At 38.4% G+C, this 19,573-nt stretch overlaps 1 protein-coding gene and 1 pseudogene across 1 annotated transcript in view; both read right to left on the bottom strand.

Annotated features, from left to right (window-relative positions):
• Window positions 1-19,573, bottom strand: part of Nkain2 (sodium/potassium transporting ATPase interacting 2) — a 594,649-nt gene that overhangs the window by 417,548 nt on the left and 157,528 nt on the right. The window lies entirely within an intron of this gene.
• On the bottom strand, window positions 14,509-15,397 carry LOC131918734 (nucleophosmin-like; annotated as a pseudogene).

Raw genomic sequence — 19,573 nt, 5'->3', positions numbered from 1 at the left:
ACTGCTTTTGTATGCATAGATCACATTTCTGTTCAGTATTTCACTAGATTGAATGCTTAAAAAAATTCTTCCTGTGTGCTGGGGTGTGTGTGTGTGTGTTTGTGTGTGTGTGTGTGTGTGTGTGTGTGTGTGCCAGTCAGCACACATGTGCCTTAGTCCCTGCCTTAGTTATGTTTCTGTTGCTTTGATGAGACACAGTAACCAAGATAACTTACAGAATAAAGAACTTCTTTGGAACTTACTCTCTCAGAGGGTTACAGCCCATGACTATCATGGCGGGCAGCAAGGCAACAGGAAGGCAGGTATGGTGCTGGAGTAGCAGCGAAGAGCTCACAACCTGAAACACAACCACAAGGCAGAGAGGGACCCTGGGAATGGCATGAGCCTTTTGAAAGCCAACACTAGCCTCCAGTGACACATTTTCTCCAACCAGGCCATATCTGAAACTTCCCAAACAGTTCCACCAAGTATGCAAACATGTGAGTTCATGATGGACCATTCTCATTCAGACCTCCTCAGGCCCATGTCTAGGACAGAGGACAACCTTTGGGTGCTGCTCTTCCTCTTTCCACACTGCTTGGGACTGGGTCTCTTTGACCTTGAGCTTCCAGAGATTCTCCTACCTCTACACCTCATCTTCCTACAATGCATGCTGGGATTGCAGACCCTCTCACTGCTGTATTAAGCTTTTACATGAATTCTGTAGATCCAAACTCTGTTGCTCAGCCTTGCAGGGCAAGTGTTTTTACCAACAGGACCATCTCCACAGTCCTGTTTCTACAGATTCTTAAGTCCTGTTTCTACAGATTCTTAAGTTAATGTTTCAGAACTTAAGGAAGCAGCCTTCCTATGCAGTGCCAATAGAAAAGCAAACAAAACCGTGCAAGTGAAAATGTTCTCCTGATTACATGACCCAAATTTCCTATATATTTACAAAACATATACTTGAAATCGTACAGGAATGATTCCAAATGTAAAATAAATACTTAGGCTCCCATTAGATATCTTGCAAAAAATTTTCCTTGCTCCAAAGAGCAAATGTTAAATATGTTTTCTTTAAAAAAATGACCTAACCCACAGGAAATGTACTAAAGTGTCCCCTCTTGAGTCCCTTGAAAGTGAAACCCAGTGTCTCACTAGAATTTACAAAGCTATGTTTCTACTTCAAAGAAAACCAACAAGAATGATTTTCTGCTTAATCTGATCCCTTTTCTCCTTTTGTTTCCTAAAGAATACAGCCAACGCAATAGATCAAAGTGTGTTTTCTCTGAGCACAGGGGGCTGGAAGGCAGCTTGCTCACCACCACTGTGTCAGATGGATAATGACAGGTGTAATGTATAGGGCATCTCCGCAGAGGAGGGACTCTTCCCCTCACCCTATGAGGATGGAAGACATTGAATTAGTGTGCTGCACACACAGATTGCCAAGAGGAGCATGCCACCAGCTGGAGCAGCAAGAGCGAAGATTCCCAAATGCCTTTGTGGTTTACTAGTGGTCATTTTTCAAAGAGATACACATGGATGGAGCGGAGAGGCTCCAGGCCAATGGAAGCAAAGTAATGCAAGGCTTCACAAGCATTTCTGGGAAGACACTTCCATCAAATATTCATGGTAGCTTCTTGTCTGCATGACTCGAGTTGATGGAATAGCAGTGCTGATTCACCTGGCACCAAATCTCCGACCCCCTTCCCCTACCCCAGCTAGTAAATCTTGCCTGTCAGTTATGGGAGCTGATGGGAAATGATAGCCTTATTGAGCTGCTTCGTGAACTGTAACTCATTTGTTCTCCAGACCCAGAGTGACAGCCCTTGCATTTCTCCCTTCCAGCAAAACTGAGCATAAATCACTTTATCATTTTTTTTCCACATGACAGTTTATCAGAATTCTGGAATTCTATATGAAGTCACAGGGGCTGGTGATAGGAAATGAGACAACGTCTCTCCTGCAGCTGAGGAGGACTTCCCCCTTGAAAGGCATTAGCGCTACCACAAAAACACCATAGGAGCTGAACTAAGTACCATGTCTTTCTTCTTTGAAAGACAACCTTTCTGCTTTCTCATTTTTTTAAATCAGTTTTTTTTGGCATGGGAAAGAAGGGAAGGGTGGGGTTATGAAATATAATTATGTGTCCCTTAACAAGCCAAAGATATATGGCCTACCACATGGCCTAATCTAGTTGTCTATGTGTAATGCTTGTATCTCCACAGTGAGGATGTACAGTTTTAGGTGCTGGTACAGTGCCTAGAGAAGGTTTACCTTGAAGCAAATTTGTTAAAGTAATTGCCTATCACCTTCTAGTTTAACTTCCTTCTTCAGCAACAATTTCCAAATACATGTAAGTTATTGCAATTAGAGATACCCCAACTAGATTAACTGCAATGCCCTGCCTGCTAATGCCTGGCTGCTTAGGGCCTTCCAGTTTCACAAGATGCTGTGATGATCCAGCAAGCAACATTACAAAGAAAATGAGCCCTTCAGTAAGTTCATGTACATAGAAAATTGACACCTTTGGGGCAAAGAGAAGGAAGTGGTAGGTTGTCTGTGTGAAGCAGGAAGCCCTCTAGAAAAACTTCTTGGAGGTATGACTGGGTAGTCAATGAGCTAAATCTGGGAAGATGTTTCTAACTGTCCATCAAATGGGCCAGTTTCAGATACAGTGGTCACTGAGACCAACATTCTTGCCAATTTATTTCATCTTCTTTTGAAGCCAAATACAAGTCCTTCTCTAGTGGAGCCCTGAAATTACAGTTTTACCAATAGCTCTATAAAATATTTAGCCTACATAATGTTGAATGGTCTATACTTATACACTGAGGTTGTAAAATATTGCACATCTGGTCATCCTACCTGTCGTGTCCTGTACAGTGTGGATTCTAGAAGCCTGGCTGGAACCACAAGAGATTAAATAAAGGACAGTGACAGACACACCTACAGGAAAGCTGGTGTCAGGTAGCCTACGTGCACTCTGATAGAGTACGGACTATGTATGCATTATGTATGCATAGTGGAAGGGTTCAGCTAGTCTCATTAGGAAGTCTCTGCAGGTAAGCAATTTCAGGCTATAACACCCAGGAAGAGGAAGCTGAAGGTACTAGTTTTTGCACACCTTGGTCAATTGTTCATATATACTTGCACTTGCACTCACCATCAACATCTACACTTAGACCAGAGGAAGGCTTTGCTATCCCTCTGAGCCTGAGACAGGGGACAGACGTTCCCATTTTCACATGAGCTGAAGGCTTTGGCCCTGGACAGGGCTGGCACATGTCACATAATACACATTCATTGAGAACTTTATCTTCTTTTTCCACATTCATGCAAGATTTTCTTCGCTCCCCAAACCAACCTGTGGAACACCAAAAGTAAACTCCTGAAATTTGAAGATCACCCTGTGAGCCCTGGAAGGTAGGGCAGCCAAGATTAAGCTCTTCTTTATTGCTCATAATGCAGTCCTGAACTGTCTAATTTTGAAAATCTGACCTTTGAAAATCTGACATTCTGACCTTGAATGTGTATCCATATGGACATAGCACAGCTGGTTATGAAACAGGCAGCAACTACACTGATATCATGTCTAAGACATGTTCAAAATTGTGATACTTTCTTACTAGATCTCTTTGGAAGTTTCTTGCTATCTCATTCCCATTAAGGATGTTTGAAGAAGCCATAGAGGACTGTATTATTTTATGTTTACTTAAAAATATATACCTATTATATTTGGGTATGTGTAGATATATATCCATACATACGTAGAGAGAGTTGAAATGAAGTTACACCACTTGAGATGATAATATTATTCCAAAGACATAGCATGAATCCTAATTGGTCTTAATAATAAAAACTGGGAGTGAGATACCAGGGTGAAAGCTGGAAGATCAGAGAAGCAGAGTAGCCAGCCACTAGTTCTTACCTGAAAGAAGCCAGGCAGTGGTGGTATACACCTTTAATGCCAGCACTTGGGAGGAGGAAACAGGAAGTGATATGGCTGGGCAGAGAGAGGAAGTGATAAGGTAGGGTAGAGACCCTTAACGTAGAGGTAAGAAGTCTCTCTAGTGGCTGACTCCTTTACTGATCTTTCAGCATTTACCCTGATATCTGGCTCCATGTTTTTATTATTAAGACCAATTAGGATTCATGCTACACCAAGAGTCATAGACTATCTAACAAAAGGCCAGCACAAGGCAGGAGAAATATTCCTTTGAGTTGCTGCTCATGGAAGTCCAAGAGACCTTCAAACCAGGATAAGCCTTGTGTTTGCCATTGATTTACTCTCGGTAAATTGCTGAAAACACTGCCTACTTTGACCACAGGACTTGGAAGAATCAAACTGGAACTGATCTAGAAGCCTCTTCCCTAACAACTAGCTCTCATAATGTCTGAAGGCTCTAATGAGCCACCATAAGAGAAGAATGATCAGTAGTCTTATCCAGCTGCAAAGCCTATGAAACACTACAGTGAACAGCATGGCAAGATGTCTCTAATGGTTCAATAGTGGCTTTTATATTTTGGGGGCAAACCGCAGCTCAGGAAACATCGTGGAAGAGGGGGTAGAATGATTAGAAAAGGCAGTGGATCAGGGCATCTGCTATGAGATGGTGTGTTTTATGTATGACAAGGAGCTACACCCATGGAATTTTAACAATATGGCCACCAAAAATAGGATCAACACAATAAAGACACCAGCTGGAATTCCAGTGTGAAATCTCACAAGGCCTTATCCCTAGATGAAGAGCTACAGGACAGTGCTAGTTGCTGAGAGAGGGAGAATCAATCTTCTCCAGGAATGAGTTCCTTCATGGCTTTCCTGAAAACAAGTGGTTAACCATAAACCATATACATATAAATAACAACCATATACATATAGCTTAATTTATACAAACACACACACACAAATACACAAACACAAATGAACACATGCACAAAGGCACACATACATGCATGCATGGCCACATGTATGGATATCTCTCTGTCTCTCTCTGTCTCTCTGTCTTTGTCTCTGTCTCTGTCTCTCTCTCTCTCTATCTATCTATCTATCTATCTATCTATATATATATATATATGTACATATGTATATGAGTGTGTGTCAAAAATAGAGAAGAGGTTATGTGAAAAACAACAGGTTTTAATAGAATTTGCATATTTCTAACCAAAAAAACTGATTTTAATGTCGACATCAGACATCTGTAGTGATATCAATGAACAGTGATTATCTTTTAAAATGCTTTAAATAAAATAATCCTGGTGACTTCTTTGACCTTCATAGTTTTGTTTTGATTTTGTCCTGGAGCAAAAGCAGGTTTGGTCATTTTTCTGAAAAGAGTGGAAAATAAAGCATATGTAGAAAGTCTACACCTGAGAATCTGAAAAGCGATATTACAGCAAGTAAACAGAGGAGAGGGGCCAGGGGAAAATCAGTTATGCCATCAAATAAGCCCCTGGATGCAAACATTCTTTAGTGTCTGTTTCCTAAGCAACCTTTGCCTGTGACAGAGTGTCAGTAAGAGCAGTTCAATCCCATTGCAATCACACGCACTTTATGAAATCTTTCTAGGAATTAGTCTCTCTAAAAATAGGCAATGGAGAAGAAGTTATTATCTCATTCTAATTTATTGCCATTTTCACTCAATAAAGTTCGATTTAAAAGTCTATGGAGGTCATGCATATTAGCAAGACATGAACAAATCTAAAAACAGGTCTGAATTAGACTGAAAATTCACGACACCAAGGACTTGAAAGCTTGTAAGGAATCAGGTTGGTGTGTGTGTTGTGCATGCATTTGGTCTGCACTGTATTTACTCAGATACCTGGATTAGTCTAGCCCCAGGTCTTTATTTCTTACAGCACAACGTGCCAGACATGCAGTGTGTATGTCTGAGAAGAACAATGCTCAGCTATCCTGATTGCTCTCCTATGAAAGACTCAAGTGAAGACCACAACCCTTACCCAGTCCACCTCTGTCATGAATACTGATAAAATGTTCACTGTTGGATACACAAACCTTGAAATTTATTTGCAGTTTGTTTTAAAGGAACCGATGATGGGAATGAATATAATCCTACGTCCACACGAGACTGACTAACTCCACGATGACAGAGACTTTCCACACAAAGTTTTCTTTACAAAATGACTTGGGTTATTTTCTAGTATGAAAGCACAAGAAGTGTCTTTAAAAAAAATGAACTGACCAATTCTTTGTTTTAACTTCTTCTATCAAAGTAGTATTTCAATAGTTTGATCTGCTAAAGTAATTAAACTTAGTGACTTACATTGTAAATTTTATCTCACAGGTTTTCAAATTTCCGAACCATTTCTCTTTATTGTATAGTGTCTTCCTTTGAAATCTTACATTTTTTCTCCCGGAATTTTCCCTTGCCTCATTTCATCTACCTGAATTTAGCATCCCTTTGACATTTTTATTTCAACCATATTGTTTCTGCCTGGCCCCTGCTGCTGCCTCTTCCCAGTAATGTGCACTTCTTTTCAGGACATCCAAATGATTACATAGCCAGATTCCCTGACAATTCACGACTGGCTCAGGGACATGTGAAGGCCTGGCAGCAATCACAGCAGTGGCTGCCAAAGACCAATGCTGTGAACAGTGTCACTGCTGCCACAACCAGCTCATTAGAGCCCCTGAAGCACTGGACTTGTTTTCTGTCACTTAGGTCCCAAGGTGTCTCCTTTGTTCATTTATTTATTTAGCCATCCATTCCCCCACACATAAAGAACACCAACTAAAATACCAAATACACCGCTAGCAACAATGATATGAAGAGAAGTAAAGTGTGACTCCTGTCTTGGACAGATTCCATTTTGAGAGAGCCAAGCACAGGGCTTTAGATGGTTTGCTGTAGCCTGGCCACAGCAGGCACATGCATAGGATCCTATCCAAGAAGCTATTGTATTAGCCTAGGGAGACCGGAGAAGAAATCAGTGCAAATGAGATCAGCGAGACCATATTCCCTTTCCCTACACGAGCAGCCTTGTCTATTAACTGATGTCTTCATCCTGCCCTGGGCCCCTTAAGAAGTTTACAGACATCAACTCATTTCAAACTCAAGTGAGAAACAATAGCATACTGTTTAGTTAACAAGAAAACCATCCTACTATACTTCTGAAGAGCATAAATTCAAATAGAAATATAAGTTCACATGGATAGGCATGAGAAAAATGTCAGGGCTCATGTTCAAGGAGTGTTGAGTAGGTATAGTTAATTCTGCAGCAACATACCACAGGGTTTCTCTGGAGTAAAGGTAGAGGGATATAGAGCCAGGAACTATGAGAACAGGTGAGTAAGGGGTAGAAGATCAAAGCCTTGTATCATATGCATTGTCTCCTTTTCCCCACATAAGACTTGTGTCACTCACATCACTGCATGGACACATATGAGGACTCACAGGTCAAAGTATTGCTTAAGGTCAAAATTAATTTGGGGGAAGTTGTAAAATTAAGCATCTAGTCCTAGAAAAGATATATCTCCTTTCTATCTATTTCACAAGCAGAACATTCCTCTTGGCCTTAAAAAAAGTTTCCTCAGATCTCCCGAGAACATCATCCTAATGATTGGCTCACCCTACACTTTTGGAGGGTTTTCTAACAGTTTGCCTCCTTTTCTCCCTGCTGGAGCTTTTACTTAGGCTGCCCTCCCTGACAAATAAGAAGCATCAACTTCTAAATTATTTATAACATCCTTTCATATATTTGCAGGAGAGCTCAGGGAGTGATTCAAAGAGAAATGCAGCTGCTTCCAGATCCACTAAATACAAAACCAAGCATGCTTAGTCTGGTCTCTTGGATATGGCATTTCACTCCTCTGAAATGTTTGTTTTTAATATGGTTAATAAAGAGTTGTATAGAGCAGGCACAAATTCCAGTTTCTGTGGGCGATCCAGGAAGGGCTGGTGTACAACTTGTCTGAGGACATTTTCTGTATTGTAAAATGTATCCTATACCTAAAAATTGTTACGTACTTATTTTATAACATTTAAGAAATAGGACAAGAAATTTTAGAATAAAAGATCCTAAAATACAATAAAATATCTGAATAACAACTAGCAATTGAAAAAGTGTTGGATATATTATTTGCACAATTAGAGAAGTATTCTGTTGAGCTAAAAGAGTTGAGACAGAAAGTCAATGAGAAAAGAGGAAATGTCTTTAGTAGGGTTAGGAAAAATCTGTGTTTGACATTCTATTCTCTGGAGATAAACTCCTATACATGCCATTCTAAATGGATTCTTAAATTGCAAGCATTTATGTGCACCAAATACACACAGTTTTAGACTCAGAATGGATCTCTTCCCATCTTGCTATGAGAATGGGAGAAGAAATAGATTCCAGTGAATCAAAAAAAAATGCACAGTCCCTGGTATCAGTAAAGAACATGTATTCTCTTTTTACACGTGAAGCCTTGTTACTAACTCTTGACAATACTGTGCTGTAGGCACTTTTAAGAGAGTTTGCAGGTATCAGCTCTTTTAATATGAAAACACATCAGTAGTGGGCTGTATAAGTAATGTAAAAGCCATCCAAATGAACAGGTCAAGAAACAGAGACAAGGAATTGAACCTCACACAGAGTTAAGTAGCTACTTTTGAAGGCTGTACGGTATATTGTTTATATTTGAAGCATGCAAGCAAGCTTCCACTTGTATATACAAGTTTGTTATAATCACTGTGATTGAGATGATGATGATAATGATGATGATGATGATTTTGAAAATCATCTATGTTCTGTGCATCAGCTGCTCATTCTTATGTCTGAATGGTATCTGATCATGTAAATCTATAATTATTTATTTACCTATTCACTTACTGATGATAATTTTGGTTATTTTACATATTTGGCTATTATGAGAAAACCACTACTAACATTCATGTATCAATCTTGCATTCATCTCTCCTGGATAAATATTGCAGAATACTGCAATATTGCATAGGTGAACATTTATTTTTAAACATGTTTTCAGAAGAGTTTATAGACATTTGTAGTCCCACCTGAATGGTTGATGGTTTTGAACCCTTAACTTCTTTACTAGTAAGTAGGGTGTTAATTTTGTGTTTTCCTCTTAGTCCTGTTGTTATTTGTTCTCCCTTCTGATTGTAATTGCATTTTCCTAATGACAGACTCAGGAGTTTGCTTCCCATGCATCTGTTTGTTTGTTTTCACAGTCATTTTGTTCAAACGTTTAATACTTATTTTTTATATTTTCTATAATTCTCCAGGGGTTTTGTTGTTGTTTGACACATACTCACTATGTAGTCCAGACTGGCCGTGAACTTCTAATCCCCTTCTTGGCACATCCTTCTAAGGACTACAATCACAGATGAGCACTATCATCCTGGGTTAACTCTTGAGTTCTCAGAATCCTTATTTACTGCGGATATAAGTCATTTGCTAGGCATGTGATTATCAAATATGTTCTCCCATTTTGAACAGAGCATTTTCTTGATTCTAATAGTTTCTGTTGATGAATCACAAAGTTTTAGTACTAGTCATGTCAAATCTATCAATCCTGCATGTTGGTGGGTTATGTTTTTAGTGTCTTAACAAAATATCACTCCCTGATTTAACATGGCAAAGATGTTCTCCCATATTTTCATCCATAAATTTCTTAGTTTCAGGTTTTGTTTCTAGAGCCACAGCCCATTTTAAAATATTTTATTTTTGTACATTGTACGAGATACAGATTAAATGACATTAAGTAGTTGTTTTCCATAAAGATATACGATTATTCCAGTACTGATGTTGAAAAATCAATCCCTGTAGCACCACTTCCTTCCACTACAGGGTCTCTGCACCACCGAGTCCTTGCAACTTTGAGTTCCATATCAATGTCTATCTTTAAAAATCTACTGAACACACATGTTCAATGTTACTCTTGACTTTGTTATTTTTAATAATCTACATCTTTAATCAAACATTAATAAAGAAAAAGTCTCCTGATAATTAAAGCTTTATAATAGCAGTTAATTTCTCAAAGTATAGAATTTTATAGGTTTTGAACCTGTTAAGTTTATTTTGGAAACTCTACATTCCTATATATATTTTATAAGCAGTAGTTATTTATCAATGTAGCTAAATGTAGCCTGCTAAAATGGTTACTGGGAATATATTTTTAACATATTTTGTGAGATTGATCTTAAGTTCTTAATTATTTCATGTATTTCAGTTATTTGTGAAATCCTCTGTGTGTACATGTGTGTGTGTGTGTGTGTGTGTGTGTGTGTGTGTGTGTACATATGTGGACACCAAAGTAGGACTTTGGATCTTTGTCTCTATGACTGTCGATCACATTGCCTTGAAACAGAGTTCCTAAAACTTGGCATTTTGGATGGGCCAGTTGTCTAGCAAAACTTCAGGATCCACCTGCATGCATGGCACATCAAGTATTTTATTGTATGTGAGCTCTGTGGACTTGAACTCAGAACCCTCTCATATGTAAATCCTAGCTTTGAATTTCTTATTTTCTGTGTTTAACGAGTGGGAGATGTGGGGTCCAGGAAATTGGAAAGGAGGCAGTAGGAGAGTGATGAATTAAAGGTGAGGGATTCTATAGTAGAGAAATAAGTAAAATATGAGTAGAGAGGAGAAATACTAGGGGTGGAAATTTTTAAACAGGACAGGAGTAGAGGAATAGTAGAAAAGACGGAGTGAAGTGGTTAACAAAATGAAAGGAATATAAAAAAAGCCATATGGAAACCTACTAACTTGCAAGCCAGTTAAGCAGTATAACTGGAGGAGGTACTAGAACACATATGGTATAAAAGGAGAGTACTATGTTTGAGAAGGGATTGGATGGGGATTTGGGTGAGAAGGAGTAGAGGCTGGGTGAACCAAAACTAAGAATGTATATGAAAGCCTTATGGAAATCCACTAACTTACAAAATAATTACAGAATACAACTAAAATAACAGCAACCACAGCAAAAGATGTATGAATAGATGTACTCTGCATGAATGTCCAGTGCTGTTCCAAGGAGTTATGGGCTATTAAATAGAAATTTCAGTGGCAGCATGGGATACCTCCCTCTGAGTCATTGGTCAGGGAGGCTCAGAGGTTTCCAAAATAACACAGGCTATTGTCATTGTTCCTGGGTGACCACCATCACTTGATGGTAAGACCCTATGACTGAAGACAAAACACTGGTCGGAGGACGTAAAGGAATCAATCTTGAACTGAGCAGCAAAGGCCCTCTGTGTTTACAAGTTTTCATGGTGCCTGGAGGTACTATGTAGACCACTGTGGGAGAAAAGACATCAATGATCTGAACAGTGCTGAACCCTGCATGTTACAATATTGACTTTCTAGGCTAGATATGCTAACTGGTGCAATAGTGGGAAGAATGTAATTGATTTCTGATTGGGTCTCAAGCCTCTCCCACTGGAATGAATTTGTAGTTGGTCAAAAGCCCTTGTCTTGGCAAGTCATAAGCCCTAGGCAGGGATATTCCTATTTTGCTAAATAAATGGGTCTCCTAAATATTTATGCTTATATCCATGTATCTGTGCTGCTATTAATTTTGGCCAGAAAAACATTTTACAGTGGGCACTGGTTAATGCAGAAAACTCTTAACTGTTCAAAGTCCTTAGGATAAATGACTATGAATTCCTAGCCGTAAATGTTACATCTCTATTGCACTAATCCCTGCCAAAGCTTAAGGGATATCACAGAAGAAGGGGTGAAAATGTAAGAAAGTAGGTAGGGATGCTGTAAATTCTGGATCTGACATGGCTATTGTACTCATGATGTCACAATAGGGTCCCAGGCGATAGAATCTGCACAAGATCTAGCTATGAAAATTCCAGCATGGGCAGGGAGGGCATTGTAAGGCCTCAACCCCAGCTGAGATGTTATTGGTAACTGATGGCTATTGGGGAGACAGAGTTTTCTTCCGAGATGTGGACAATAGTATTTTCTACTCTGTAGTGGGTTGCCCCAGACTTATGTGCATATGCCAGGACAACTGGGGCTCAATGGGATATTAAAGAAAAATTAACAAGATAAAGCTGCAAGAAGGTCATGTGGGAAGCATCTGGACTTTGGAAGTAAATAGAGAAAGGAAAAAATGGGACAGACATGTTCAAAATACATTATACTCATGGGACTTTAAGAACAAATAATAAAATTTACTGCAAAAAGAAATGGTAGAGTTAAAAAAGAGAAGTGTTGTAATATTGTAAAGTATTTATAGGTTTCTATTTTTTTCTTCCAAGTTCTGTTAGTTTTTTGCTTTTATTTGAAGCACTGATATTGCTATATAAACATTTTCAATTTTATATCCTCCTTATAAAATGTCACTCTTCAATCCTCATGAAATTACTATAGTAACAATTACCTCAGAGTTTATAGTATAAATCTTTAATTCATCATATATTATCTTCAAATGACATTGTTTGCACCTACTATAAAAACCACAGAACATTTTTCTGGGTTAATTTCTACCCTTTGTGTAATAATTACAACATTTTACTTGTAATAAAAACTATATTTCTCAATATATTGCTATGGTTTGTGCTTTAAACAACTGTTTCTGAAAAATAAAAAAAAAGCTTATGTAGGTACTGTTACTGATATTTCAGAGTAACTTTCTACAAATCCCCACTTTTTCTTTTGCGAGACTCTTCACCCTGTGTTTCAACCATGTGAATTTTAGCTGGTCACTGTGTGGATCCCTTGCTTCATTTCTACACTGGAGAAAGACCAGGAGACTTATTTGTGTTTCATCTTTTTATACTTCAACAGATTAATTTGCTGCCTGCTCCTTTCTCTTGGACAAAAGCAAATGTGCTCTATGAACATTTCCCAATTAGTAGTGGCTAAAAAAGTCTGTTGTTTAGAAAAATCAAAGTAGATACATCATTATCTTTATCCCTATCTATAAACTAGAAGTAAAGTGTATAGAACATTTCAGCCATCATAGAAATATTCTGAGAATATGTGGATATCAAAGATAAAGTCTATGAATAAAATTTATGCTTAAAGGGAAGTAAGATGAATGCATTCACGGTGATGGAGAGCTAAAGTCAGAAACATCAGGACAGACCAGGAGCTGCCTGGCCTAGTAGTCTGTTACAGTTATTATTTGCCCATCATATCATTGCACAATTAAAGCCACAGTAATTATCTGACAATCTTACTATTTTTGTGATTCAGTAATTCAATAAAGGGTTAGGAACAATTCTGGAGTAATTAAGTCTCATGAGTTTTAGTCAGACAATACTGGGAGCTAGCACAGATGGGAGTTGAAGTAAATGGACATAGAAGAATCTAGCTTTTTAGTAAACATCAGGTTCCTTTGCACGGTTTGTCAACATGGGCTGATGTGAGCTTTTGAAAGAATGGCAGAATCGGGCATATCAGCTGTGCTGTGTTAGGCCTGACAGCTTCAAGCTGATTTTTTCCATAGAGCAAGGTGGAAAATGTAATATCCTTTGTGAACTAGTCTCAGAAGCCAGACACTTCTATTATATTTTATTGCTCAGAATGATTATAATAGCTGTCCACAGTCAAAAACAGAAGCACGGGGTCCTTATCTCCATAGAAGATGTGTGACAGACATGTGGGTGGGAAAATACTGTGCATATCTTTGGAAAATATGATCTGTCATGCAGTCTCATAAAGGGAGCAGTTTTAAGTAAATTTAAATGGTCATTAGCTAATTATTACAAAGAGTCTTGTTAAGTGAGCACTGAAAAAAAAAAATGACCACTGTAGTTCACCACTAACATCCATGAACACTTTGGACTTTAACAGTTCTGTTAGCCACACAAGGATAAAAATAACAGGTGACAGACAAAATGATTAAACTGAAGAAAGTATGACATTATTTCTGTGACTAAGTCACCATTAGGTATAATAGAATTTTCTCCACATTCCTTCCCACACTTCTTTCCTTTGGTTTTGTTTGTTTTTTTTGTTTGTTCGGTCTTTTTGCTAAAAGCCACCCAAATAGGTGTTAGGTGGTTGAGAATTTCCATTTGGATTGTGAGTAATGGAGAACACCTGTCCTAAACCTGTGGTTATTTGTCTGTCTTAGAGATAAAAAAAACATATTTATGTCTCTTGCTAGTTTTTACTGGATAATAAATTTCTTATAGATTTTCTATATTAACATTCTAACCAGATATGTGGTTTGTAAATATCTTCTCCCTGTGCACATTTTTGTCACATCAAAAATAATCATTGTGAATTTCAGCCTCAGTGCAATGCTTTATTTCATTTTCTTTTTTTTTTACTTTATTAAAATACTGAGTTAATTTCACATGTATATTTGTCTCCCTACCATTTCCACATCTGACCACCACTATCACTATGTCCTATCATAACATTCCATACATACTTAAAACCAAGTAAAACGTGGAGTTCCATCCTTGAAAACTAAACAGGCATTTTAGACAACACATTCTTGGCAATGGAACCTGGACAACATTTATCAAACACAGTAGGAAAGTTCTCACTTTGCATTATAAAAAGGATAGCCAGATATATCAACTGTTGTTACAGAAATTAAGTAAGGTGGAATATTTCAAACTGTTTAAACATTTTCTTAAAGAGACTCCTCCACTGCCAGAGATCTTGAATAGCCTCCTGGTCAGTCCTCCGGAAGCAATTCTTCACATAATTAATGAACTTGGCTTCCACTTTAGGAAGAGAACCACCTTTTTCTATACTTGCTTGCATTTTTGCCTTAATGTCTTCTATAGAACTAGATCCTTTTGGTGTTTTAGGAGTTTTTTTCCTGTTTTTTGAAAGACTCTTGACTCTTTGATCTTGGTGTTGATGGTTTTGTCTTTTCCATTTTGGTTTCATTTTTGTGCATTTTGGTTGGGGTGTCTCGTACAGATTTCTTCACTGGAACTTTTTCTTCAGCTTCCTCATCATCAAAATCATCATCATCTTCATCATCCTCATCAGCTTTGTCAAGTCTTACTTTTTTCTGTGGAACCTTGTTACCACCTCTAGGAGCAGATCGTTTTCCAGACATACTGAAGAGTTTTACATCCTCCTCATCTTCATCTTCTGACTCTGCATCTTCTTCTATAGCTACTAGGTGCTGTCCACTAATGTGCACAGGCCCTGAATCACACTTCAACCTTAAGACCACAGGTGGTGTAATTTCATAGTCTCCCAAGAGAAACTGTTGGTTGTACAGACATTTTCAAAGTTGCCAGTGTTACTTTAATTGGACTGCCTTCATAGTTCATTGCTTCTGCCTCTACGATGTGTAATTCGTCTTTTGCCTCTGCCCCTAAACTAACCGTTCTTAGTGATAACTGGTGCTCATTTTCATCATTATCCATTTAAAGTGATAATCCTTGTCAGCTTTTAGTTCACAACTGAAAAGGTAGTTCTGAGGCCTAAGAGGGCTCATGTCCATGTGCATCGAGTCTTCCATGAGGTGGAAGCGCGCACTTCGGTGTGAGAGAAGTCGGATGGAGGAAACTGCCTACTGCTCCTCAGAACAGACACGCAGGACAGAATCACGCCAGCACTTTATTTCATTTTCTTAAAAGTGTTTTGTGTTTTATCTTCTTGTTTTGATCTTTAATACGGTTTTCTCCATAATGTCCTTAAAGCTGTTACCTTTTCCCTGTTGTGCAGTTTTGGGTACCTTTGTTCAAAATTAGTTCACTAAATATGAATGGATTTATTTCTTTATTTCTACTTGATAAATATAAGTTGGGTAAGTGTAGATGGTACTCAACCCCCCCCCAAAAAAAAAAGGAAAGAAGGAAGAAAAAGAAAAAATAGAATCTCTAAATAATCAATCAGTGAAACTAATGTCGCTAAGTGTTACCTATACTTCCATGTTTATTTCAGCATTATTCACAATATCCAAGATACCAAAACAACCTAAGTATCTGTTGATGGATGAATGTAAAAAGACATTGTGGAATTTAACACAGTGAAATATTATTGAGCCTAAAATGAAGAGAATTTGCACAATATACATAAACTTGCAAGAAACTCTGCTAAATAAAGCCAGTCAGACACATATTGTAACCTGCTACACGATCTGACATTTATGTGGAATCTATAAACTGCTGAATCCCTAGAAGCAGAAAGTAGAACATTAGTTTTAAGGAACAGAGAAAGAAGAATGGAAGAAATGAAAAGGTGTTGGACAAATGATAAGAAGATTCAGTTATTAATTTCCAATGATCCACTGTGAATCACAATGACTACAGTTATGAATGTCTTGCTACCTTAAAGGATTAAAAAATTGAAACAGTCCATGATCTTTGCTGCTAGAGGGGCCACAGGAATTATGGTGAACTCCATGGGTCATGCTGGGCTGGCCCGGCCCTCACTGATCCTGGAATATCTGACCCTGTCCCTTGCTGGCCACTGCAACAGGAGAGTTGGCCTTGACCCTCATGAGAGAGCTGCCTCCCCTTCCCCCCCCCACCTGCCCTCCCTGCACTCAGGAGAGATGGTCCCACTCCTGATCACTCTGTGGAAAAGCTGGCCCCGATGGCATGGGCCTAGGAGAACTGCCTCTGTCCCTCCAAGGAGTGGGGTGACCCGGACTGAGCAGCTCAGCTACCACCAGACCCACATCTTGGACCTTAGGTAGGCCCACCCTAACATCTACCCCATCAAGGACCTGCTGGAGTTAGTGGAGGTATTGATCCTGTATAACAATACCTGCAGTATCTCCATGACTCAGAGCAACAGCAGGATATCCTAGAGGAGTTTTGTTAGGCTCCAGTGATGATGGTGTGCCAGAGGCCTTGAACCAGATGAATGACTCATTGCAATAATATTTGAGGGTGGGGCTGACTGGACAAAAGAATATACTGGCTGACACATTGCAGCTCCTAATTCCACTAGGATAAATGAAAAGGTGCTGGAGAGGTGGGAAAGAGAGGTGGTTTTTTGTTTTGTTTTGTTCTGTTTTTAATTAATTTTTTTAGGGGGGGAATCGGAATTGGGGCGCATGATATAAAATTCCCAAAGAATCAATAAAGAACTATGCTACAAAATATTTAAAAAATTAAAACAGAAAAATTCAGTGGCCTTCATATGCTTAAATGACAAATGAAGTGAAGAAAATATAATTGGTGATAAACTACCTTTCACAATAGTGCCGCTATATCCTGGGCTAACACTAACCAAGAAAATGAAAGACTTGTTAATAAAAACCTTAAGAAAAAAGAAATTAAAGAAGATATCAGAAGATGGAAAGCAAGAACATTGTCATGGATCAGAATTAATATAGTAAAATTGGCCATTCTACCAAAAGCCACAGATTCAATGCAACCCCATCAAACTTCTAACACAATTCTTCATAGAACTTGAAAGGACAGTTTTCAGCACACACACACACACACACACACACACACACACACACACACACACACCAATAACAACAAGAAAACAAGGATAGATAAAACAATCCTGAATGATAAAAGAGCTGCTGGATATCTCAGCATCCCTGATCTCAAATTGTGCTTCAGAGCTATAGTAATAAAAAACAGTGTAGTATTGCCATAAAAATAGACATACTGATCAATGGAACGGAACTGAAGATCCAGATGTAAGTCTACACAACCATGGTCACCTAGTATTTTAAAAAGAAGCCATCAAAAATACACACTGGAGAAATGACAACATCTTCAATAAATGGTGCCAGTCAAACTGGATGGCTGCATATAGAATAATGAAAATAGATGCATACTTATCACTCTATAAAAAAAACTCAACTCCAAATAGACCGAAGACCTCAACATAAACTGTACACACTGAATATGACAGAAGAGGATAGTCTTGAACTCCTTGGCACAGGAAAAGACTTTCTGAATGGAACACCAATAGTATAGACACTAAGAACAACAATGAACAAATAGGACCTCATGAAATTGAAGAGCTTCTGCATGTCGAAAGATACCATCACACAAACAAGAGTCCAGAATGGGAAAATATTTTTATCAACTACACATCTGATAGGGGGCTAATACTTAACATATATAAAATCCAAAAATAGAAACTGAACATCAAGCAAACAAATAACCAAATTATAACATGGGGTACATCTAAACAGAATTTTCAAAAGAGCAAACACAAATGACTGAGAAGCACTCAAAGAAATGTGCAACAGCTTTAGTAATCAGGGAAATGGAGAAAAATCAAAACTACTTTGAAATTTCATGTCACATTAATCAGAATGGCCAAGATCAATAAAACAAATGACAACTCATTGTGGGAGTATGCAGAGTAAGGAGACTATTCAACCACTGCTGGAGGGAATCCAAACAGATACAGCCACTGTGAAACTAGTGTGATAGTTCCTCAGGAAGCTGAGATTCTGTCTACATCAAGATCCAGCAATATCACTCTTGTGCATATACCCAAAGGATGCTCCAACCAACTTCAGACACATTTGCTCAACATGTTCGTTGCTGGCAGGTTGATCTCACTAGGAAAGAGAAATAAACCAGATAGTTATGGATGGATAGGAGAGTGGAATAGGAGGATCAAACAGGTGGACAGGCCTCAAGAGTGCGACCTCAGTGGTGTCAGGCAGCGAAAGGAAACAAATATATTCTTTATGGAAAACCTTATACAGCAAGTATAATTACATATGTTTAACATTAAGGAGCTTACGTCTCACAAAGATTGTATGTATCAACCAAGCTCACCCTTGTTTAGTGGAACTTACCTGCGACTGGTATTTCTGATTTCAAAGCCCTGGATCCTCCCATCATATTTCAATAATAAAGATCAATGTTTGCATATTTTGTACTTCTCTAGTATTTATCAGATAATAATAGTAGCAGTGTTCTACTCAACGTGGAATGATTTTATACATAAATCTTAGTTTTAAATACTGCTTCATCACTGACTGTTGACAAAAGGCACAGGTGTGCATTAGCACTTGGCAACTGATCGAACCCTAACAGCAGAAATGTTTGGCATATTTAGATTCGAAAACATGAATTTAGATCCAACGGTTTTTCTTCACCAGTTTGTAGAAGTGTGTGTGTGTGTGTGCACATTCATACCTCAGGGATTCTTTATTGTTTTAAAAATGATTTTCTTTTGTATGTCATGAAGTTGAACATTTGGGGACTTATTCAACCGTTTATAATAGGATCCAGAGGAACTTAAAGCAAGTATTGGATAGCCCCCAAATGATACTGTCTGTAGGAAAGGTCAGGACCTCACAGTGATTATCATTGAACCATGAAAGATAAACAAGCTTGCACAGCTCTGCTACATCTTGGCTCAGTCCGATCCCAGCCCTGCTGAGTATTAATAGTACAATGAAAAGGCTAGCTGACGCAGGCTGCAGGGGACTATTCTCGCTGGGTACTTTTCTTCTTTCCTGTCATTGTTTTGGTTTGGTTTTCCTTTGTAGGAAAAGTCAAATATAAAAGTACATTCATTTACTAGTGAAACACGAACATGCTACCAAGCCAAACTGGAGTGTGGTAATATTTTTTATAAACTCAAAACAAAGACTAAGTGAAAATAAAAACACTTGATTTTCTGAGCTAACACATGTTAATAAGTTGGACAAGGTGGTAGGACTCATAAGTCAATTTTTGCTGGGTATGCTGGGAGACAT

Source organism: Peromyscus eremicus, chromosome 8b (assembly GCF_949786415.1).
Source record: "Peromyscus eremicus chromosome 8b, PerEre_H2_v1, whole genome shotgun sequence".
Lineage (NCBI taxonomy): Eukaryota > Metazoa > Chordata > Mammalia > Rodentia > Cricetidae > Peromyscus > Peromyscus eremicus.
This window is presented reverse-complemented; position numbering and strand designations above follow the sequence as displayed.